Genomic DNA, 23984 nt, shown 5'->3' on the forward strand with positions numbered 1-23984 from the left:
GATCACAGCAGAACATTGTCTTAATAGTGGAATAAAGGGCTGTAGTCTAAAACAGAGAGGATCCTATGAGATGGGATTCTAAGCTGTGCTTGCTGTAGAAGCCCAACCAGGAATATATACTGATACCAGGTACACTAATAAAACAAGTTCAAAGTTCCAGAAGTGGACGTGATCCTCTGTGTGCCACAAGAAAGCTTTCAGCAATATATTATGTTGCAAAATACCCCACCCACGGGGCAAAGCATTCTGCTGCGCTCTCTTGCCGAAGAGCTGTTTCCTACCCTAATATTTCCAGTAGGATGAGAACTGGTGGATTACAAGATGGACTCCTTATAGCTAGTTGTTTGCTTTTTCCTTCCCGTAGTGTCCGTATATACATGTACTTAACTACATCGGGATGTTTTCTCTCTAAGCTGTTGATTGTCCTTCAAAGATGTAATTAAAGAGGAAAGAAATATCTCGGATCCTGGAAGAGAGAAAGACTGTCAAGCGCTCAGGTGTGTGTCTTTCGCTTTCTGTGCACCTTCTGTTAGGGTCAAAATGTTTGGGATCTGCCCTTATTTTGGGCAGCGGCTTCCTAGTAAATAAGCTATTTTGAATTTATGTGTGTACACACACACACTCTGAATGAATGAATGAATGAATGAATTTAAACACTAGCTCCATAAATTCCCCATGGCATGTGCGAGTTAAGTTGAGTTGTTTCCTGCCCTTATGTATGGAATGTCACAAGGAATGCAAGTACATACTGTGTTAAAATGGACAAAAACGATGCTGAAAGAGAAAGGGAGAATGGACCCGAAGAGAGAAACTGGTTTTGTTACAGAACTAGAATTCTTTCCTTCCCATGGTGGAGACTTTCTGATGGGTGAAATAATCTCTCTTCCCCCCCCCCCCCCCCCCCCCAGTGTGAGGCAAGAGGTCAGCAGGCTGGAGAAAGAAGCTTCTGTGGCGTCCGCAAGCTACAGGGGCAGGCACAGCTAACACACGTGGCTCATACCTAAGTGAGGGAAGGCTTTGGCGATGAAGAGTGGCGATTAGCCTGCCTACCCCCACATCTCCCCCTACCCTGTAGTCAGATTTCCCTTATTCAGAGTTTGCTCCGGATGATTGTTCGCAGACAATATATTTTTCTGCTCGTGCTGTAATCGGAGGCTATTTGCACTCGAAGCAGGGCACATCTCTTAGGTGGTGGTTTCTGCCAGAATGTGGAGGCTGAGATCAGACTGAAGCTTTATAAGCTCCATTTGGTGCTTTTTACTTCCGTCTTGTTTCTCTCTCTGCAGGGGATGTGAAACTAGATTTGTCCTGTTTCCACAGCAGGGTTTTGGTTTATTTTGTTTTTCCATAGCGTTTCATTCTGTGGCGGAAATCCAGAGGAGAGTGTGTTGCAGAGATGGATTTGAATGTCAGACAGAAAGAGTTGTGTTTAATAAACTCTTTGTTGTAAATTATAGAAACTAGAGAGCAGGAGGCCCATTTTTAATACAAACGTTCCACGGTTAAATTATCAGCTTAAGTATTTGCCCATTAACATCAAGAAAAATGAAAAAGTGAAAGGTTACTTTACTAGAAGTGTTGCTTAGAGGGGTGTAAGACAACTGAAGCTTCTTAGTTATGTGTACTCCTCTCAAAATCCTGCCACCTTCCGTCTTTTCATACCTCTGAGAGATAAATTGATGGTCATGTAATCTACCCTGAAATTGAGTTCCTACAAATCCTTGTTGTTCCTGTAAGAGAATCTGTGGTGATTTAGAAGATCAGGAGTGGTTGGAATAGCCAGAGGTGGCTGCCTAACGCAGCTGAGTGAAAGCAGAGGACTAGTTCAAAACAAACAAACAAACAAGCAAACAAACCAACACTTTATAGGCTTCCGGGAGAAAAAAGGTGCTTCAGAAATACGATACAATAAGGGGAGAGCCCAACATGCAATCGGTTCAACATATAGCTCCATTATGTACAATGACTACTGTTTATCTTCTGTGCTATCCAGCTTTTGAAAAGTCCTGTTTGTATCATAGCATGAGTTACGTATCTGTGTTGATCTCATTTCCAGGTGATTTGTCAATATGAGCCTATCATGAAATAAAAGGTCAATAACAGGTCAGGCATTTGAAAAGGTAGTGCTGCACACTGGAATGGGAGAGGTCGGGTATAGCTAGTCAAACCCTGCATCTTCAGCTATGCCTCCTGAGTCGTGCAGTTTGCTGTTTAGGAACAGAGACGCTATAAAGCGTCGGAGTCATGCTTCCGTTCACAGCAAGGCACAGTATGCCAGTATGTGATGCAGTCCAAGTCCTTGCGACACTATTGAAGTTAGGGCATTCAAGTTGCAGATTCTTGGCTTCTTTTAAGATCAGTTCATTTTCTCTTAAATCTGACATACATACATGCACACACACATATATATAGACATGTATATATATATATGGACATACTGAAGTTTTTCCAAAGCACTGAGCTAAAAAAAAAAAAAGGGAACAAAGGTATGAGTTTTTCTCCCTTTGTCCTTTCATTTTCTAGCAGTAAGCTACTTCATAAGTAGCTTATATTCCAGCTTTATTTTCTTCTATTCATACTTTGCTAGGAGCAATGCCTAAAGGATTGAAACAGGAACAGTCCTGTATTATATCCTTAAAGTCAAAAAAAAAAAAAAAAAGAGGGATTTCCACTTTTGCTCAGGAAGAACTGATGCAACACTGCTCCCGTTTCCCCTCCTTTCTGTCCATCTATTTTGGAATTAAACCAGCCAAAACATATAGGCATTAGTAAAGACTACTGTCCTTCTGCTCTTTAATCTGACTCTCCTTCTCCTAGTCTGTCAAGAGAATGAATCTAGTCTGGCTAGAGGATTTGCACCCTGATTTTCTCATAAGGCAGATGAGATGAGATGTTTTTTAGATAACATTAAAGACAGTTTCTGGTCTCATTGAAGTCATTGGCAGTTCTCCAGCTGATTTGTTATGAGATTTGGCCTTGAGTAAAAGGATCAGTCACACTCATCTCCTATTTATTCTGAACTAGAATGACCAGTGATGGCTGCCTAGGATACTAGCAGTGAATTTCTGGAAAATGATCAAAAGTTCAAATATATGCAAGAATGCATGAAACCTACTGTCTAAGTGACCAGAGAGAATGCAGTTGGCCACAGCAAAATACATGATTAAATAGAACCAAATAAAACTGGAAAGTTGTTACGAAAGATCATCTATATCCATTTTTTTATTTGCCTGTAAAATACTATGTTAGGATGCAGCCTGGAACAGTCACCTCAAACCTAAACTTAAAGGAGGTTCTTTTCCAAGTTCCCTTCAATGAACAACTTAGCATTTAGTTTTAGCCTTGGACTTCACATCCTCAGAGAATAGATTCTGCCCCTTTTGTCTCTATGTCTAATGAATAGATATAAAAATCAGTATTTCACAGTAGTTACATGAGATCACGGGGGCCCCAGAGAAGACCCTCGGAGACAAGGAACGAGGGCCTACCAGCCCCGATCCATTCCCAGCGTTGCTACTGACTGTTATATAGAAAACTATTAGTGATGCCCGGTAATCCCTATTTGTGAAAGGAATGTAAGAGTACTTATCTGTCTTTGCAACACGTACTAGGGAAGGAAAAAAATAATGCTGAAGAAATAGTTACACGCTCTAACATTAACCTCTAACCGTCTTTCATATTTCTGTGTATGCAGACAGTCTGCAAAGTAATTCACAGGAACCTGGTTTTATATATCTGCATCCCATGCAGCACCCCTACCCATCGGAAAGGAGTTGATGCAAAACAATATTTAAATCCAGAGGTTCTCCTCTCTCCTGAGGGGAAGAAACAAAATGGAGAGGTAGCAGGTCAAAGAGAATATAAGATTTTATTACAATAGAGCTGTGTCTACATTTGAAAGCATTTCACTAACACGTTGCTATCCAAAGCTTTCCCTTGCAATGTTTCTTGTAGGAGTTGAATTTTCCAGTTGGTTTGACTTTGCTGTCAAAAAAGTCAAGCTGATTTTTTTTCTTTCCTCTGATTAAGTGAATAAAATGTTAAGAGTAATTAAGCCAAGGAGAGTTTTAAATCTGTTTGTTTTTTTTTTTCTCTCCTTAAATTCTAACCTAATAAACAAACTACTTGTATCCATCTTTACAGGGATATTTTAAAACCACTCTACTGAAAGTGTGGTGTAAAATCACCAGTTCTCACTTCAGAGACAAAAACACTTTGACCTTCAAACCTTGTGTTAAACTCGCACGTAAAAATCATGTTTGTCATTATTCTTGTTACCTCAAGGTTACTTCAGGGCTAAGGTTTCCTATGAAGATCAAACAGGAGGGGTTTTTTTCTGCCTTACGCATCCTCACTTATGCCCAGATTATGTCCTCTGTGAAATTATTAAACAGAAAACCTCTTGGCCTTGAAGCTGGAGGGAGGATTGTTTGGTGTTTTTAAGGCTCTGATCAGCAGACCAAGAGAAATCTGTCGGTTTTTTCTCATCTCTGGCTTGTAACCTTGGACGAATCAATATATTTGTGCCAATGTTCCCCATCTGTAAAAGGAAGGGGATGTTCTTCGCCTACTGCATTGGTTCATTGAAGATAAACCTGGTCTCTGAGACTGATAATGAGCACCAGAAAATATTTGAGGGGATATTTTTCTCCCAGTGCATGGTCCCAGAGATCTACCAGAAAATCTTCTATACTTTAAGGCAGTTGCAGAGGTCCTCTGTGTTCTGTCCTGAGTTCACCTTGTCAGCAGCTGCTTCTGCAAACATCCCTCTGCCCTTCCACTGTTGAATAGGAGCGGTGACAGGTAAGAGACTTCCATGTGCTGCTCCTCATGCTTGAAGGATGCCGTGAGTCAGCTTGCCCAACCTGGCTAGTCAGTTTGGAGTTTTTAATTCCTTTTACAGAGTGCAAGTGGTTGTTTTAAAGCTATACTGTACCAACTTCTCTGTGATTTATTATCTGGAAGCATTCCTGATGCACTGTTTCTTTCAATATTTCAAGCAGGGCTCCAGTTGCACCCATCTGCTGCAGTCTAGAACAGTTATAGTCACCATTCGCTAGGAGAAAGTAATTGTGATTTACATGGCATGTAAATTGTCAGTCATTCATCTGATAGGATAAGGCTTTGTTTGTTTGTTTGTTTGTTTTCACTGTCCCGGTGGGCTTTTAAACCTGACCTGAAAATAAGCTTGCCACACGAACAGCAACTGGAGATGTACAAAAATGAACAGTTTACTCAAGAAATAATGGAAGCTGGAACTGTGCATCAGTAAAGTCAACTTAGCACCTGAAAAATTTGTTAAAATTCCTTCAGAATGAGTGTTCAACCAAAATTCCTAGCCAGCTCTCCCCCAGCAGATGCCAACAAAGAAGGAAAACAAGCCCCAATAAAAACAGTCAAGCACTCGATTCCCTTATAGCCACCACTGTGAGGAAATGAACAGTTAATGAATGCAACCTCTTCACCAATACCCTAAATTCCTTTGTCACTTAGTAACAGCCTGTGCAAGCTATGCCTCCGCCCCTGACCTAAGTCATATCATGTTGTCATGTTGTGAAGTAGTCCATTGTTGAATGAGTACGGAAAATGGAGGATGAAGTTTATGTAGAGAAAAACTTACTTCATTGTGGAGAGAAAAATGAAAAAAATAAGTCCATATGCCATGCTAAGACTGAGTAATACGTCACTACATAATTTTGTAGCTTCCTGACACTTACTCAGATGTAATCACTGCTATAAACGCAGCGTTTCCCCATATCCCCCCAGTCATCATCTGGACTTCTGGTAACATTTACTTTCTCCTTTATTGTTTGGAGTTGATTTTCAGACTGAGGACTTGAGATCAATCAGATATCCATTTTGAAAAGCTCAGTGATGGAATTGGATTTTAATGTCTGCTAATTGGAAGCAGCGATAGCATTCATCTCCTCCAAGGCCCTTATCCTGAGATGTGCCTTGCTGCTGTGGACCCGTGTGTCTGCAAGGAGCCTGCCTGGTTTCTAGAATTAGTTATAAGAGCTGGGGCCCGATCTTGCTCTCAGGAATTTTAATGTAAAGCTTTCCATATCAAGCCATTCCTTATTAATAAAATATTCAATCTTCCTTAAGGCATCACTGCCTTGGGTCAGACTTGGGTCATAGTCGCACCTTTACACATTCAGTGTTAATAGTATTGATTTGAGAGAGGTAGCCTAGGCTTGTGTCAGTGCTACTTGTCAGAAGCTGGTCTGTTGCTTTCAGTAGGAAGTTACCTGGGGAAATAACATTTAGCAGCTGAATTTTATCTGAATCAATTGAATCATTTATATAACCTGGTTAGTGTACTTAAACAAGGCCTTAATTTGTGGGATATTTTTCTCTTTTTCTCAAAATTAACATTTTCTGAGCTTCTTGTTTTGAGTTCTGCTTTCCTCCTTTGTAGTAGTTAAAAATGCTCAGATGTAGCTCATATGCTGGGGTGATAATCATGGTGATGTGCATTATGTAGATAGATGCTGAGAGTTAATTCAGTGGGGAGATGGGATGGAGATGTTAGAACCATGAGCCTTTGTGATATGAAAAAAGTGCTGAGACACTTTGAGAGAGATTTTTCTTACTAGATATTGCCACGAAATGTCTGTCCAGCTTCTGAAAAAAAAAAAAAAAGCCTTTGAAACTGAAAACAAAATTAATATGGCAGGAGATGCTAACAGGGAGAACCCCCCCCCCCCCAACAGCAACAGCAAAAAAAAAAAAAAAATCAGAGGTTAAAAAGTTAAAAAGTTAAAGTAACCATGTACCCATTTTCTGTCAATTTAATTTGGAAGGGATTCTTACCAAAATACAGACTTTTAAACCCAGGGCCACGCTCAGCACTGCTGATAATATATCGTGCCACATCACCGCTTGCTCCCCAGGCCATGCAGAGCAGGGAATGCTGCACTTTACTCTCAGCCCTCAGGGGACAAATGGGAGAAACTGCAGCAGATCAGAGCGTCTGAAGGCTGAGAAGTGACAGCATTTTGCACTAAAGGCAGCTACATGAGGTTACCTGAGGACAATGTCTGGCTCTACTAGCTGATTGCTTAGAGCATTTAAAAAAAAAATCCTGTTAATGGGGGCACCTCCTAAGCAAACCAGATATCCCTTTACCTTGCAGTCACTGTTGAGAAGAGTATAATTTTACATTAATTACACTGGATAAGTAAGAATTTATGTTCTGACTTGATCCAGTAAATTCCCGTTTAACCCAGTTGTCCCTATTAAGTGTGTCAGCTCTGCTTTCAAAAGCTCTGCTGTGCAAAGACAATTTAGTATATTAATGTAAAAACACGTAATTTAAGACAACAAAAATTAGGAAGCCCTTATCCATTTTTTTTCAGAAAGAATTATTTATTACAGAATGTTACAAAGAACTCTGCTTGCAGTTGTTTATAAAAATCAAATTTATTTTTGTTCATACTGTTTATTTTTCACTTCTAAGCCTTTACAACAGAATTATGCTTGTCACTTTCATTTTATTTAATGTAGTTTCATTTTGTTTAAAGTTGATTTAAAGTTTCATTTTCAGATTCTCATATAAATATTGAAGAAAATTTGACCTGAAAGTACCTCCTAAGACTGATTTACTCTTCTCTGCTCTCTCCTTAAATTATATATAGCATATACTAGACAATAGTCAGATTTGCTTCTGAATTGCTTTGTTTATGCTAGGTTAAGTGAAAGCCTAAGGGAAAACAATTAGTTTATCTTACATGTAGTTAGTATGTAATTCTGTTCCGCCCAAACTGACTCTGTTTTCAAAGACTTCCCCTCACAAATGGGCCTTGAACTGAAGGCCCACTACTTTCTTACTGAAACCAGTGAAAACTGTGTTGTTAATGTCAAAGGATGCCTAACGGGCCCTGACTGGGCACTGAAAATTCTCCTATCTTGTTTTGAAGGCACAGCTAGGTCTGTCACCCAGCAGATGCATTTCTGTGTGCCGTGTTTTCAGTTTTCATAGAATCATCATTTTTAGGGAAGGAAGGATCAGTATGATCCTGGTTACTCTTTTTACCTTTCATGGGGCGTTTGTTTCCTCACCTTTCTTCTGTATCACTTCTATAGAATGATCTCTTACCTGTAGAAGGTGGTCAGTGCCCTGACGAAGTTCACAGATCTTGCTCTGTTATGTTCCTTTTTGACAGCTGGGTTTAGGGAGGAAAGTTAAATAATTTCTGACATGAAATAACAATCAGCTTGGGCATATGGCAAAAGATAAATGTGTACAAGAATCCCAAAGATGTCTGGATTTTTTTAAGCACATTTTTTTAACTTGTCTGCTTTTTAGCAGCTGATGTGTAGGATATACATAAAATAAGTGCATTTTATTAGGGATGTTTGATACCTCTGGTGCTGTTCACGCTCAGAACGTGATAATTTAAAATGCATAATCATATGTGAGGAATTATTGCTGCATTTTATCATCCTGGTGGAAATTCTGTGGTTTCTACAATATTGCTGCAGCATAGGAAGCGTATGCAGCATTTCTAAGTATGGTAGGGTGTCCATGATGTGATGTTAATCTTCACTGTTTTGGCACACAAGTTGTTCTTACCCATGGAGTAAGGAGGAGCCAGCCCCAAAGTGATTTTGACAGCTGATCCATTTCTATCGTAAGATGGTAATGACTGATGTAAAATGGATTCTTTATTGTACCATTCAATCCCAGACGGGTCATTTTTTCTTCTACTCACTCTAAGGGTGTTCCTATTTTGTATTTCAAAACTGAGATTTTGATTTAGCAATTAATGTGGGTGATTCAAGTCACTCCTGCTGTATTTTATTAATTTTTGCCAAATATAGTATTTCTCTGCCTACTGTTGATTGAGCAGAATGGAACTTGCCTACACAAAATTTCTTAGGAAATACAATTTGCACATCCAGATTTCTAACTACACCCACTCTCCCCATTATTGCAAGGTGTTATTCTAGTTGTATGGTGCTGCCCGCACAGATGCATACCCTCTTTAAAAATAGGTTATGTGCCTAAATCCTTGAGAGAGAGCTTGCATACTGAATTTTTCCAGGTCTGCCTGGTCACTGAGTATTTAGGCCTTGTGGTTACTCAAACAGCGTTTTTGTGAAGGCGTGTTTTTAGAAGGTGCTTTGAATAAGTAGTTTAATCTTAAATAGCATCTGAGTTCTTTTGCAGCAAAATCATCTACTAATTTTAAAAGTAATTTTAAATTTACACGCATCTATTTTAGCTGTACTTTTGATCTGAGCAGTTCTCTGTCAGAAATTGACCCTGGAGAAAATGTTTTCCATTGCGTTAAAATGGAGGCAAGATAGAAAAAATGTTTGCTGTGTCTTGACTGCAGCAGTGCTAATGAGCTCTGCTCTAATACATGGAGGAGCATATGGCCCCCATCTGAATACAAACTGGACACAAAGCAGTAATTCAGCTAAGATGTCCTGAATATTGTAAACCGGGTGAATGTGGTTGAAGGTGTTTATAAACGGTGGCTGAATCCCACAGACTGACTCACTGCCTTCTAATGTCTTGGGCTCAAGGTGCTATTTGTAAGAGTACAGAAAATGACCAGTAGAGGGAATTCTTAATTAATGCTAACAAAATAGCTAACTGAAAGTTGGCAGAGGTGGAAAATGATTGGTGAAAAGTGTTATGTTACGAAGAAAAGACTTCTTGTGCTCATGACGCAGCAAGAGACGGATTATGGAGAGGGCGAGTTAGGAGGAGAAAAATCACAGGACAAGCAAATTGAATATTTACTGGCAAATAATTACTCTCTTAAGCTGTGGCACTCTTCCTAAATTCTTGGCATTCCTGAGCGCTCGAAACATTTAAAAAAAATGCATCATTACAGAGTAGATGTAAAAAACCCACAAAGGCTGATGTTACAGACTTGTGCAGGTAAGAACATGTGTATTACTGCATATATTTCTTCTGAAGCTTTAGATCGTTCCGTTGTTTATAGGAATGCTCCTTGTTTTTTGTTTCCAAGAGAACTGATATTTTGGTTTCACAGCTATATTTGGTCTAAAAGTTGGTGAAGTGTAGTTACTTTTCTAGGTTGCAGCATATGCTTTTGTATCGGCACAGAAATATCCATGTACAAGAGAACAAAATAAGCTTTTGGGAGAAAGTGTATGGTGCAGTTTTATTTGATTTAAATGGATTCAGGCTTTTATAGAAGTACCTATAATTAAAAAGCTACATGGCAGCTTAATGTGGGGCAGAAACATCTGCCCCTATCTGCTTGCATTTCAAGATAGTCTGATTTCACTAGAGGAGAGTTTGTCAGATTCTGCAGGGATGGAGCCGTTTCTGAGTAACTCTTTGAGATTGCCTGCCTCTGTAATTCTTCTATAGGCCTGGCTCCTCAAGGAAATGAGATTTCTGGGAACCCACTTTGTTTGCGCCTGTGTGCAGTTTGCATATCTGTTTCCTCTTCCTTTAATTTTTGAACTTGACCAATTTCAGCCAAGTTTGATGGATAAAACTCTCTAGGATACCTAAGCATCCACAAGTTCTGTGTAAATAGGCAGCTGATTAAAGGGGAAAAGCTCTTTTAATGACCCCGCAGAGGGAGAGGCTACCTCACAATTTCACCCAAAATTATACACCAGAGACCCCCACATGGAAAAAAAAAATCCATGAGAAAGTAGGCTCTGTTGACTGTCTGTGAATTGGCTCAAATTCACTGAGAATTTGTTTTTTTTGTTTATTCCACATGTAAAGTTCATTTTGTAATAAGAAAAAAGCATGTTAGGTCTTGGAGAGCAATAGGTGATTAAGAGGAGCATGCCTTAAAATATGGTTCTTTTTCCTATCTTAATCATCAAACAACATAACTGTAGAGAAGGCTAATGCTGTCTGTAGATATTACAAAGATCTGCATCAAAATGAATACAATATATACTTTAGTATGTATGGTATGTCAAGACTTTAAGTTTAAAAGGACAGAATTAGCATTTTTTGTCAAAGCTACAAAATCTTTTTCCTTTCTGGCCCCTCTTCATCAAGTGCATTAAAAGGAATGGCCAAAACAATACCGCTTTTCACAGCTAAACAAAAACAGCATATATCCCTGAAGAGCAGAAATGTCCCCTTGCTTTAACAGGGATTTTATTTTGGTTGTAACACCCTATCACATGGGGTATCCAAGCTGAACATTCATCTGATGAACTTGTTTGCCATTCAGGGACCACTAGAAAGTCACAGAGCTTTCTGAGAAGAGAAGAAAGAGCCACAGAGAAAACATCACAGAACATAGTATCAGGTCCTTCAGAAAAGATGCTACGGTCCCAGTAAAGCATAATGATGATCTAACCTTTCCCACAGGGGTAGTTTCTCCTGAATAGGTATCAAACTGAAGTTGGCTTGTGTCTTGAAACATGGGCAGTTTTCAGTCTTCATACTGTATTGTACCATAACTGTGGATATTCTGTTTATTCAGTAGTATGCTATTTCTAAAATTATAAAATATTTAATCATTATTATAATGATTTTTATTATTGTTATTATTATTATGGCAATAATTAGTCCTTTTTAAACTTTCCTAAACTCTTAGACCTTCTGATGTCTTGGGTACAGAGTACTGCAAGTTAATTATATAGTATGTGAATGAAAAATAATAATCCTTTTATTGATTTTAATGTTCTGCCTTTTAGTTTTAATGACTCTCCCGTCTTTTCTTGGGAGGTCAAATTTATTTTATTTTCTCTGTGCAGTTACATTTATATCATTTCTAGTACATTCAGTCTTTTTCATTTTCCCTGTCAGTTTGAAGCTTTCTAAACTTTTTGCATATGGAGAGCCCTTGAGGGCTTTAATGAGCCTTTTTACTCTCTGAACCCTTTTTGTTTCTCCTGTATCCTATTTGAGACCTGGTGATCAGGGTTGACTGCAAAATCCGAAGTGATGGCATAACACCAGGTTATGTAACAGCATTAGAGTATTCTCAGAAGTATTTCCTTTGGCCCACCAGGCTGTACGAGGCATGGAACAATCCACAAAATCCCTCCGTTTCTTTTTCTTGAGTTGGTTGTCGTGAACTTATTGTGCCTTGGTAGGTGAAAGCAGTGCAAATTATTTCTTTATTTACTATAATAGGAAAGGCTGACTACAAAATGCTTTGGAAAGGTTTTCAAAGTCAAAGGAGAAATGCGTGGAGAAGGATCATTGTACCTTGTTCGCCATTAACAGGAAGGTTTCCATAAGATGGTGATGGCTGAAATCAGAGGGAAGCACAGCTTGTTCTGTGGCTTCTAGACCATCTGCAAGTGACTTGCAAGAGATGAGAGGATGCCAAACAAATGCACAAAAGTGATATAATGGAAGTATGAATCAGTCATTGGTCTACCCTTACTGGAAAAAACAGGCAAAGTCTGGGACTGTTCCTTGGGTGACACTAGTGATACTTCATTCATTTGAAAGATATGAAATTCAGGCACTAATTCAAGACCAGCAGTCACATTAAAATGTCTGGAACAAGTTTTTTTTCAATTTAGATTGTCAAATTTTATCTTTTTATTTCTGCAGTTATATAGATGCATGTTATAAAAATATGTGATAAGAAGTTTCTGGGTCCAAGTAGAGCATATCAAGTTGACTTTTGCTGGAATCAAGTGAGTTTTATTCCCACTCCTTTTCTATCACTTCACCCCTTCTTTCCCTTTTCTTTTGCCTCCTCTTCTTGCCCCTCTCTGCCCTTCACATGGAATTTTCTTCCTTCCTCAGTAGAAATTCTGACTGGCCCAGTATGTTTTACTACAGTGTAAATTATCACTTTCAGTGTTAAGGTGATAAAACATATTTTACTGCCTTCTCACTTGCCCAAGAAATAACAAATAGGTTTTGAAAAGCAGATGGTTGAATAGAGAGCCCAGAGGTATCACAGAGGTAACAGGTGCAGCTCCCTCTTTGGCTGGTGTAATGCAAAGAAATTGTTATTTCCCAGACAAATCAGAAAAAAGGAAGAACAGTGAAAAGATGGACCTAAAGAATCCAAATATGTATATTTTGAAATTGTGTTTATGGTAGTGCAGGAACTGCATTCATACATCTTCATGGCTAAAGCAGAGTGCTGAAGGTTAGAGACTTGCGTTGAATCCTGGTGCGATCATTGAGTAGCTGTGTAATTTGCACAACTGTTTTTATGTCTGTTTTTACCACACATCCCTCACCCCACCCACCCAAAAAGCAGAACAGTAGCTGAGGAATAACTAACGTATACTTCTGCAGGTCACTGTGAACCATGCATAGGAAAAGACAGTGAAGTAAAAGAACAAAAAGTGTATTGCTATCGAAACTAAATACTAAGGCAACGTGAAACACGTTTCTGAAACGTGTAGAATCAACTCTTTAGTACCTGAAGAGATCCTCAAGCAAAACAACACATGAAAGTCCTTAGTAAAGAAGAAAAAAATCACACCACTACCATTACATCTTTCTAGTCCCATCTCTCCTATCTCACAGGTTCAATATGGGCCTGTCAAAATTGATTGACGACATTCCATTGGTTAAAGGTTTACATCTGTACTTCTTCAGTTCTTCACATTTTGATAGTGCTTGCCTTCTGTGAGCTATTGATAACTTTGGGTGCAATTTATTCAGAGTTTTGTTCACACTGCCGTAAATCCCAGCTCAGAATGGAAATGGTCAGAGAGTTATGTTTCATTATTAATGAAGTCATTAGGCTCTTATTTTGTGTTTTTAAGCTTGACTTGACCCATTGAAGTCCCTGGCGTGTGCTTAATGAATCAGGGCCACAGTGCAGGGCGGAGAGCTCTTCATTGTCATAGGTGCTGAGGGCCTCTTAAACACATTTGAGCTGGGGATAGCAGAGGACTTTGAAGTGGTGTCTCCTTTTTCTAGAGGTGGGAACAGTTTTCCTTGCAGAAGCAAAGTAATTTGTACAAGGCCACAAAATGACTCTCTATGGCTGGAGGTTAAAAAAAAAGGGGGGGGGGGGGAGAGAGAGATTGAGAGAGAGAGAGAGAGAGAGAGAGAAACCCTAACTTCAGCTTGCTGATCTGAGTACTAGAGAACAGGATGTCTAATTCAGGGCAAAATAAAGGGAAAGAAAACCAGGAGTATAACTAACCAGCATTTTAGCTGGTAGGGAGAAATCAGGAATGGGCAAATAATGAACGTGTTCCTCACTGCCCACATATTAAATATCAAAGTCTTTAAATTCCGGGTTGCAAGGAAAGTGCTCAAGTGTTATTTAATCTCATTAGAACACAAATTCCTAATAACTGAAGTTGCACAGTAAAAAGCAATGAGTGCAGGAATGAGAGGATATTACAGATCAATAATTTTATGCAAACATTTTTCTAGGGCAAAAAGTCATGGAGTCTGGTACATCACATACATAATTTCTCCGTAAAAAGATATTTCCATTAGTCATCAGATTGGAACAAAGTTTATAAAAATTGGAAAACCAAGTCAAAAGAACTATAAAACATTTTGAAAAGTTAAAAAGAAGAATAGCATGGAAAACTTGGTGAGCTGTTGAAAGAAGTAGGAAATAACAGATGAGGAGATTTTTTTCTGCCTTTTTTCGAAAGATGGGGTCTTGATGGAAAGTTAAGGTGGGAGAATACTATAGCCAAATGTGAATATGTGATATTGTTAGAGAAAAGATTGCTCTCCTGTTCCTCTTTTCAGACAAATTGGCTTAGTGGTCCTGGTCCGTCGGTTCCACACAATTACCAAGTGAGGTGAAGGAGATCTCCCTTAGCTGTAAGTAGTAATGAGGCTTTAGCATTTCTTTGCACACTGCTGCTCAAAAGTGACCTCTCTCACTGGAAGACTCGCCTTTTAAATTGCAAAGGTGTTACTACTTTTCTGCATATTTAAAGCATTACTCAAGATCCCTTCACTCCCCAGCAAAAGAAAATTCGAACTAACAGAAGTTCCCAAGAGCTTCTTTAACCTTGGATGGGAAGGATGGTCAGAGCTAGATGTTTCAGTGTACAGTGTATGGTGACAGGAGCTTTGAAGGAGCAAAAGAATAGATATATTTATGATTACACTCAGAGTTTTACATAAATGATGCAAGAAACCCAGGAAAATGCCGTGAACACTTCCTGATAGAGAGATGTCAGTGACAGAAGGAGAGCTACTGTCCAAAGCTGCTTGAGTTTCGACAGCCTTGGGTGGTCACATCTGAAATACAAATAGCCGTTAAGGCTGTACTGGTGGCCTTTTCAGAAGACATGTGTTCTTTCTGTGATGACTTTTTCCCTCATACCTGTTCACATACTCTCCTGTGACACAGAATTGATGTGGCCTCATGAAATTCCAAGAAGAAAGGGAATCAGATAGACAAAATGGACGCTACTGCGAGGGACTAATTACCCAGCGCTGAAGTACAGGGCATGGTGGTGTGAGTCAGTCCTTGCAAAATGGCACTTCAAATGAGATGAATAAAGGGTAGTCAAGTACAGAGACTGTAAGCGCTCTGAGAAGGTGGTACGATGTAGCAGAGTTACCTGGGATTTTTGTGCTGGCAGGAGGATAAGTTTGGGGGAAGGAAGACTTTTAATGATCAAACAGTATAGCTCAAAGCAGCGCTGGTTTTATGTATGTGAATGATAGGCAGCAGTGAAATGGAGTACAGCAGAATCCTAAACCGATAGATTGTGATTGGCCAAATTATAGCTGGATTTATGCTCTCTGCAGCTATAGCTCAGATGATTAGGCTGTGCTTTTTTTTTTTTCCCTCACCTTTTCCCCAGTTTATTTTGTGGTATGTATCATTCCTATAATTGTGTTCTCTGTTGTTTCTCTCCTGACATGTTAAATCCCACAACACAGTCTGGTCTTGATGTTTTTCTCCTCTTTCAAAGTGTCCCAAGAGAGAGAAGCAAGGAAGGTAGACGTATTTGACTTTGGAAAATGAGTTGATGCCAGTTGCAAAGGAAATAAAATATATCAGAGGGGTCTGCTGGTGGGCAGGGAGTGAAAATATTGCTCATTTGTAACAAAAGATTGCCTTGAAGACTCTTTCAGCTTGATCAGTCTGAAACCCATCTCTCATTGTTTCCATTACAAAGGCTTTTATGCTCCTGTTTCTTTTAGTATTCTTTTAGTATTTCATCTATTTTGAAATAAATCCAAGGCTTCCCAAGTGTACAGTTTGCTTTCAGGCCCAGTGCAGGCAGGCTACATGTTGGGGTCACATTGTAGAGGGGTTAGAAGAATCTACATTATGAGGACATGTGCTAGGATAGCCAAGGATTCAGCTTGTGACCAGCCGCATAGTGGTCGAGGAGACAGTCTTATGCTGGCTTGCTTCCACAAGGACTTTGAATGTTGGGACATTTAGGTAGTGCAGCCTTAATTGCAGTGCAGGGCCACAGCTTCTCCTCCACTCTGGGGAAGCCATGCAACACGCTTAGCACACCGGAGGACAAACGATCAAACCATGTGTGACACACAGGACCATGGGATGGGAGAGAGGCTGAGGCACTCTGCTACATGGGGAGGCACCGGGGTGGGTGACTGCAAGGCTGGAATCAGATGAGGAAATCTCAGCCTGAACATGTGAAACCTGCTAGATCTTTATTTTACACAGGGCTCATTTGGTCGGTATGTAGGAGGCTGGCTTGAGGGCCTGTATTATGCATGAAGGCAGAACAGTAATCATACGATCCCTTCTGGCTTTCAACTCTGTAACTCTTTCAGGGCTAATCATTCCTTTAGAGGATCTCCATCTGAGTATGTTCACTGGAGTGGGTCGTTACAGAGCCTTACTGTATTAATTCAAGTTCTCTGTGAACAGCAGCTCAGTGACCTTCTCCAAACTCCCCATGGCTTCCTGTCCTCACGACACAGCTTCCTGGCATGCTTGCTTGTTCTCTGCTCCCAAGGTATCCCTGATCTCTTCTGAGCCTCTATCCCCATTTTTCAGTTTGCAGCAGAAAGCTTTTTCACTGTGTACCTGTGGAGCTCATTGCTAACTTCTCATTTAGATATTAATAGTTTAACCTAGCTTTAAAATAGTGCTCCATTACTAACATATAGAAAGAAACTAGATGGACAGTCTAGAAGAGAAAAATGCAATCCTTAAATTAGTGGAAGTAATCCCTGGTAGTATCCTTGATGGTATGTTTTAAAAGTTCAGCTTTTTTTTTTCTTTAAGCTTGTTTATCTGTTTGCATCTACTACTGGTGCTTTTATATTTTTTTCAGTTTAGAATCTTTTAGAATTTTTTGAAATTTTCATTCTCTAATTAAGCTTTTAAAAGAATTTTTTTTTTAAAGTGAAAGCAACCATCATGTAAGATTAGCTCAAGTGAGCTGCTGCTAGCAGATAATTCCTTTCTACTGTAAACAGGCTTTATATTTCACATGGACTGATCATTATGGACTGCAGCAACTCTGGAAACAATCCCCTGAGCCCAGAGAAACATGAGTGAAGGTGATAGGGGAGTTGACACTGGTAGATTACTGGTACGAGATGCTTCATTTTTAAGAGGCCACTCCCCTCCCCTCGTGTTAACTTTAAACCCTCTGGGGTTAGTCAAGTTTGACTGAAGGACAGAGACTGCAAGGTGACTACATTCCTACAGGTTTTATGAAAACCAGAAATGGGGGAGAGGTGGAAATTACTGTGGGGCTGCTGGAGATGTGCGCTCCAGGGATACGCGCAAGGGATACCTGGGCCAGTGGGCTCTCCCAGACGTGCCAGGCAGCAGGCACGCGTCCGCTCGCTGGCTCCTGAGCGCTCCCCGGGTGCCCCGCCACTAGGGATGGAAGAGAGAGGTGGAGGTGTTGGCCAGAGGTAGCTGAAAAAGCCAGTGTGAGGAAGAAGTGCAGCGGGAGAGGGCAACAGCATGGCCGGGAAAGCTGGCAGTATCGTGGCAGGGATGTTGCAGAGGGGGAGAGCCCAAATCCGAAGGAAGCCAAGCCTGCTGCTTCTGATACTTGCAGGATGACTCATTTAGTGCAGATAGCCTCTTGTCTGTCACCATACCCAGACGTAATTTAAAAATGAAGCATTGCTTTGAGGTTAAAGACTACAACTGGAAGGAAGAAGATACAAGTTCTGTTCTTCAGACACTACATGTGAACTCAACAAACTGATTATAACTTCTGTGTCTCAAATGCTTTGTGTCTGAGGGAATAATAAAAATACATATTTCCTTCAGAGGGGAGCTGAGATACTTCATCCATTTGGAAACCATTTTTCTCTTTTAGGAGACGGATGTTTTACCTATTTCCATGAAAAATTGTAAATGTTTCAGAAACAATTAATGAAGCTTCCTGACAGCCTCTTGGGTGAGGAAATATGATTGCTATGGGAAAACTGAGGCAAAAATCTGTCATGTGAATATTTTATTTTAATAGTTAATGAGCAGGGAAAAAGAAAGTATTACTGTAAAACACATGAGCAAGATTGTGGAACACTTTGGCAGAGAAAGGTTCTGGGATAAATTCTATCTTGATTGGCATCTCTTGAAGGTCAAAGTGTCTACCCAGTGTATAAGTCAGAATTAAATTTGGCTCATGGTGTGTGTATATATAATCAGAACCTCTTAGTATACATAATTTCAAAGTGCACATACTGCATAAGGCAGTCTTGTATAATAGAAGTAAATACTTTGTTAAGTGACTGCATAGAAAGATAAACTTCCTTTGGTTTCACATCAGCAAGAATACCATCACTTTTTACATGAAGACCTCAAAGTTTTTTGTAAACAATACCTAATCCCTAGATAGCACGCCTCTTCAGTAGATCTCAAAAGAACTTGATCAAAATATACCACACCGTTTCAGTGTGTTTGTATTGTATATAATTAGCATTTCCTACTTAGGGATTTGGAAACAGAGACCTGGAGAAATGAAGCAGGCCACACAGCAAATAAAGTGGCAATTGAGGAAGAAAAGCCAGATACTCTGACCTTTTCCTCTCTGTTTAAAGCAGAAGATCCTTAGTCCTTGGAAGCACGCAGATGTCCTTACAATTCAAGCTGATTTTGGTTCTTGCAGAACGTGTTACTTCAGGCCAGTTGTTTTGACTCTTTCTTCGTCCCAAGACCGAGGTATTCAAATCAGTAATCATGGGAAGAGTCACTTCTCTGCTAGGGCAAACCTGCCTTTTTTTCTGCTGTGGTAGATTTTAGACTGAGCACATAGCAAGTAACGTTTTAAACTGCATTTACATTACGCTACTGGCAGATTGTAATTATGTAAATATGTATGTAGCAGTATACATTGAACAGTTAACTATAATATCTATGGCAGTCACTTTCCCCCACTAGACTTCTGTACCTTTATACACCATCAGTTCAGTATGTAACTGCATCTGTAAGTCAGTCAAGCGTATTATGAAAAGAGGAAAGAGAAGCTTCAGCTGATAGGAGATGAAAAATTTATGGTGAGAAAAGACAGGACCACCCATAAGCATCAGGTACGCACTGACACTGAATGATTATTTCAGATTTCAAGGGAGTTTTTTAGGGTAAGCTTTTCAAAAGTGCTCAGCAGTGACTTTATTTTATGCCCGCTCAAGTAAATGGAAGCCTTATCGTATACTTCAGATGGAGGAGGCTAATACTGAATATTTTGAAAATCTCACCCCTAAATGAAAACGTGTTCATATGGAAATTTAAGAAAACTGAATAGCCCATAACCACCTCTGCTTTTGTGATTTTGAAACAGATAAGGGAAAACCGTGAAAGGAAATGGATGTTGCTTCTTATCTAAGGAGAGCTGGTGCTTTCCAGCACGTTCTTCTTATTTCTAAATAGCTGTTTCCTTAATTGTCATGAAGCCCCAGCTCATCTGTGCACCCAAAGGGTTTTGCCTCTGGCCTTTTTAGAGCCATGAAGTTGTCAAGTGTATTAGACAAGGACCCTTTTCTCTTTCCATTTGCCTGTGCCATTCCTGACTTGCAACACAATTAGAAATTGAAAGCTGATTTTGTGAGGTTGCTCTGCGAGAGGAAGGTAGGTGAGGAGAGCAAGCACTGTCTAGTAGTCTGACCTCAAGAACAACAGACTGGTCTCTGAGATTAATTCCCCAGGTCTGTCACGAGTTTTGGACTGCTCAGTCCCTCTTCCTGGGCAATGCTCTCCAATTCAGAAGTTGTCTAGATACCATATGTGGCTGATCCCTGATTGTGCAGTGGTGTTAGTTGTTATACCTAAAGGTTATCTTGATTTTGGTGTATTTCTGTGGTTCATAGTGTGTGAAATGGCTGCAGTTTTCTCTGGCACTCAAAATCGGAATGGTCCTTTATTTTGAAGAAGGCAGGGAACTTCCTTACTAGCGGTGTTAGTAGCAAAAGTATGTGAACTGTCCCTTTTCATTATGGTCATGCTGGAGGTTGGATTTAGGAAAAGCTGTGTATCAGAAGCAGGCTTAAGATCTGGCTACCAACTGGCCTTTACTCTAGAAATAGACTTTTGCATTCTTTGGAGCCCTAAGTTGTAAATCATGAGGGAGACTCATGACTGTGAATTGCCATGCTTATTCTCAGCATGGTGTGTGTGTTGAAGAAGGCATTGAAAGAAAGCATTAAGGCTAGGATAACATCAAACAAAAATGTGCTTCAATTTTTATTCTCCCTTCCATGGCAGATTAATTAAAACAGAATGAAATGCCAGCTAGCTTGGAAATAAAAGCAATGTGCCTATGTAGACTATGGCAGTTTATTCTAAGAATCAAAATAAATTCTCCCCTCCCCCAAACCCCAGCCCTAACTAGGTAAGTCTCTACTGTACTTTTTTTGATATACCATCTCAAATTCCCTGGCCAACCCATATGGCTGCTTTGAGATTTTTGCTGTGCTGCGTCCCTTGCTTGGCTTTCAGAGCTGTAAGCAGGTAACTCGGCTGGACCGCGTATCTGCGTTGTGCTTGGTGCAGGATATGAAGGGATGCTACGTTACTGCACCAACCCTCTTGCTATGCTTCGAAATAAAAAGTTCCAACAGGGTCCCCACTGAGCACTCAACAAGCATGGTGGTGGTAACCATAGGAAAGTGGGAAGTAGGAGCTTTTCAGGCAGAAGGAGTCTAAGGAGACAACCTCAGTCTATACCCTCCTTTGAATTAGCAGTTGCATGGCACAATATCCTTTTCATCCAAAAAGAGTGTGTCTACTCCTCTTTTCCTTAGCTTTGCACTTTATTTTATTTTACAATGACTACACCCCATATGACAACATCCTGTCCAGCACGCAAACATTGCTGCCGAATACAATCCTCAGCTCCACCAAACCATTCCCACAGTCGAGACGGGGCTGTCTGCTGCCTCAGGACACACTAAGGCAGTCATAACATTGAATTTCATTCGGCTGGAACTGTGAGATGCTTTTACTGTTTGAAAAAAAGAATTCCAGAGAGTAACTACATGAGCTCTCAAATAGCAGTCAAGGCAAAATATGTGTGCATAAAAGGGGCAAGAGAGACAAATCCCAAATACGTAATGTAGAAGCCAATTGTAAACAGCAGCTTACTTTTCACATGTTCAGTGAATAAATGTTTTCGCAGCTTCATGCATTATGAGGCAAGGTGGGCTGCCGGTTGAACCGTGCTTTGTGCTGCTGACTTCCTCTCTAGCGTGGACAAGTCAATGATTCTATTTGGTTTTTATTAGCCCGAAAACAGCGATCCTGATTTCTGCCATAAATAGCTGGTGAAAATTGTTGCTGTATTATGGGACCAAAACATGTGTATCTGAGTAGCAGGTTTGCCCAAATAAGAGCATCAGTATTTGATACATTGTTATAAACACCTTTTTCCTTTGTGAGCTCTACTCCTTTTCTTTCCCAATGAAAACGTGCACGCATGCAAAATAAACCTTCGTTTCCAGCTGTTTTTCAGTACATGAACACGGGGACAGAGGAGAGACATGCAGTTGTATAAACCTACTAAATACTCCATTATTTGTGACAAAATTAGTTTTTGGACCCTAATTAGAACAAGACATATAGTTATTACAGAGAATGTCAGCCCTCGGAAGAAACACCCTCTCAGCTTTATACCACATATCCCCTCCTTTTGTCAGCTTACATTATAAATAAATAACAAAGCAATTTGACACATGCCCATTGATTAACAATAAAAGTTGTCAGAGTGAGAGGAGAAAGACAAAAATATGAATTATTAATAACAATATTAAGCAATGCAAAAAAATATGCTTAACATGCAGGAAAGTCCCTAAAAAGTCACTTAGTGAAGGGGAAAGGAAGGACAGCCAAAAAGACCTACCTCCCCCTACTACTTTGTGGCCATTTCTTTGCTACTTGGGCCCGTGAAGGTCAGGGTGACTGTGAAGGAGGAGGGTGATTCTGTTAATTGATGTAATCTTGTTTACCTAATCTCAGGTTTTTCTAACATGCACTCCCTGCAACCACGTAGGCATCACATGGGAATAGAGTAAATATAAAGTGATCACGTCACATTATGCTCTGATTATTGGGACTGACCATTTATATTTTTGAGTGATCATGCTGCCAGTGGGGTTTGGAAGACTGATTGACACATTAGTGGGAGAAACTAATCTGATTTATACCTTTTCTGATTTAGTGTACTGCACATAACTGTAATGCAGTATGCAGATAATAATTAATGCATGCAAAAATATTGTTACTGGTAGTAGTAGTTTGTGTTCTGTGTTTTCTGCAGTGCTCCAACTGATAGAACATAAACAGCACCCTACTAGCTGGAATAATTATGCATTTCTTTTCCCACCTTCTGTTGCTTATTTTGGTTGCAACTATTTAAATGCTTTCATTTATCAGACCAGTTTGAATGGCTGTTGGGTATATTGACCATCCTGGCAATACTTAATTCTCCATCTGTGAAGATCAGGTTTCTTTTGTAACTGAAGAGGAAACAAGAAAAAGAATACTTGCAAGGAGCGAGAGAGGCAACTGCCGAAGGCTGTCAAATCCTGCTCACTGGCAGTCACTCTTGCTGAAGAACACTCTTGTTCTAAAGCAAAAAAGCTGCATGCTATCACAACAGAAGAGCGCATTAGATAGTTTTCCTGTTAGGGTGGCACCAAAGGTCCTATTATGGTTGAAATGGTGGTGTCTAGTGAAGCACGATATATTAGACTTCCTCATGGCCAGTCTGAATGTTGTATCACTGGTAGCTGGAGAGATGACATCATCTAAAAAAAATGACCTTGGGAGTGGTAAAGCTCCTACCCTCTTCTCATGATGCTGCTGTTAATGAATTTACAGCATGCTCTCCCAATTATTGTGCCTTAATTCTGGAAAGCTCCATTTTAAGCATCTTCCGATTCACGCAAGGGTTGAGCAGATGTAGCTCTTACAGATTTCATTAGGTGCCAGAGATGCACAGAGCTTCTGAAAATGAGGCTCAAAGGATCTTCTTGCTGACCTTTAGTCACATGCGGTTCAGATACCTCCATCTGATTGCCTCTACTTGGACTCCCTTTGCAGTCACTGGATAATAGTAGGGAAGTAGGAGGTGATTCACCCCATCACAAGGAAAGGCATCTGAACTAGACCCACGTGTAAGCGCCCGCTTCTGTTCATAGACTGCAAAGGAAGTCTGAGTAAAGAATGTAAGCAGTTAAAAAATTGACTGAGATTCATCTGTGCACGATGCCTCAAATCAAATAATCAAAATTAGGAAGCTGTTCTAGAAATGTTAGTCTTAGATTTTCTGGTTTTGTGTGTAAAATGGGAGCGCTAAGCTTCTTTGTGGGTCTTGAGAAGATGGGCTTCTCTTATTTGATACTTAATTATAATGATCAGAGTTTTTATTAGCTCCTAAATGGTTTGCATTTACATTTTATGAGGTCTTCCTAGTTTTACGTATACTATGAGTAAAGATTAGCCCTGAAATAAGTGGATGTGGGTGTTGACTTCAGCACAGATACCTTTACATCATTGCTAAATTTGTCTGCACATGAAGTTATTGGTCTTTCTTAAATATTAATTGATGTAGCTGAACTCCCTTTAGTACTTCTAATCTGCTGCACCTGATCCTCAGGGTTTTGATTAACA

General features: G+C 39.9%; 1 protein-coding gene across 31 annotated transcripts in view; it reads left to right on the plus strand.

The window, feature by feature from the left end:
* The window catches only part of ZBTB20 (zinc finger and BTB domain containing 20), a 496803-nt gene that overhangs the window by 190814 nt on the left and 282005 nt on the right, over positions 1 to 23984 (plus strand). For 3 of the 31 annotated variants that reach the window (XM_068958925.1, XM_068958907.1, XM_068958973.1), the window contains one exon: positions 14660 to 14734. The exons of 26 other annotated variants lie outside the window; for them this stretch is intronic. The gene's annotated coding sequence lies outside the window, so the exon portion shown is untranslated. Of the gene's footprint in view, positions 1 to 9716; positions 9899 to 14659; positions 14735 to 23984 lie in introns of those variants that run through there. 2 more of the 31 variants (XM_068959100.1, XM_068959093.1) reach the window with 2 other exon arrangements.

This window comes from Struthio camelus, chromosome 1 (genome assembly GCF_040807025.1).
Source record: "Struthio camelus isolate bStrCam1 chromosome 1, bStrCam1.hap1, whole genome shotgun sequence".
In the NCBI taxonomy this organism is placed as follows: Eukaryota; Metazoa; Chordata; class Aves; order Struthioniformes; family Struthionidae; genus Struthio; species Struthio camelus.